Raw genomic sequence first — 1,372 nt, 5'->3', positions numbered from 1 at the left:
GAAAGCAGATAACCACAACTCTTTCTACTCCATTGTCAACTCTTGTGTCCACAACATCAATGCCTATTACTACTACCACCACTGCAGAGACAATGCCATCTACCCAAACAAAAACATCACCCCCTCAATCTAGCACTCCACTTGTTATTGTGACCACTCATCCTACTTCCCAGCCTTCTACACCAAGTTCACTTCAACCCACATCCACATCTTGCCAACCTAAATGCCAATGGACCCAATGGTTTGATGACCACAATCCAAACACTAGCCCTGATGGTGATTTTGAGCGCTTTGAAGACATACGAGCACGTGGACTGGTTTGTGAGCATCCCAAAGACATTAAATGCCAGGCAAAGGACTATGCACACACTAGGAATCCTGCCCCGGTGCAGAGTTTCCAGTGCAATCTAGAGGTTGGACTAGTGTGCGAACATGAAAAACAGAAACAGAAACCATATAAATGTGTCAACTACCAGGTGCAATTCCTGTGTTGTGATTATAGCCATTGCCAAGCAGTCACAACAGCAGTAACTGCCAAACCTACATCAGCCAAAATTCTATACTCTTCCTCAACATCCAGTGCATCCACGCTACCACACACAATATTGACCACCAGTCCAAGCACACCCCCGGTAAGCACAAGTACAGCAGTAACAACAGGAAAGCAAACAACCACAACCCTTCCTACTCCACCATCAACACGACCAGTCACCTCTGGCATTATCTCCACTGCATCGACCACCACTCCAAGCACACCCCTAGTATCCACAAGTACAGCAGTAACAACAGGAAAGCAAACAACCACTACCACTTCTACTCCAATGTCAACACGACTAGTCACCTCTGGAATTATCTCCACTGCATCAACCACCAGTCCAAGCACACCCCTAGTAACCACAAGTACAGCAGTAACAACAGGAAAACAAACAACCACAACCCTTCCTACTCCACAATCAACACGACTAGTCACCTCTGGAATTATCTCCACTGCGATTACCATTCCAAGCACACCCCTAGTATCCACAAGTACAGCAGTAACAACAGGAAAGCAAACAACCACTACCCTTACTACTCCACAATCAACACGACTAGTCACCTCTGGAATTATCTCCACTGCTCCGATCGCCATCCAAAGAACCACCTCGTTGTCCACAAATGCAGAAGTAACAACAGGAAAGCAGATAACCACAACTCTTTCTACTCCATTGTCAACTCTTGTGTCCACAACATCAATGCCTATTACTACTACCACCACTGCAGAGACAATGCCATCTACCCAAACAAAAACATCACCCCCTCAATCTAGCACTCCACTTGTTATTGTGACCACTCATCCTACTTCCCAGCCTTCTACACCAAGTTCACTTCAACC

General features: G+C 46.0%; 1 protein-coding gene across 2 annotated transcripts in view; it reads left to right on the top strand.

The window, feature by feature from the left end:
• Positions 1–1,372, top strand: part of LOC107286058 (mucin-2) — a 61,029-nt gene that overhangs the window by 35,817 nt on the left and 23,840 nt on the right. The window lies entirely within an intron of this gene.

This window comes from Protobothrops mucrosquamatus, unplaced genomic scaffold (assembly GCF_001527695.2).
Source record: "Protobothrops mucrosquamatus isolate PMUCROS unplaced genomic scaffold, P.Mucros_1.0 scaffold242, whole genome shotgun sequence".
NCBI classification, from domain to species: Eukaryota; Metazoa; Chordata; class Lepidosauria; order Squamata; family Viperidae; genus Protobothrops; species Protobothrops mucrosquamatus.
The sequence above is the reverse complement of the archived record's forward strand: the minus strand, read 5'-3'. Positions and strand labels throughout refer to the sequence as shown.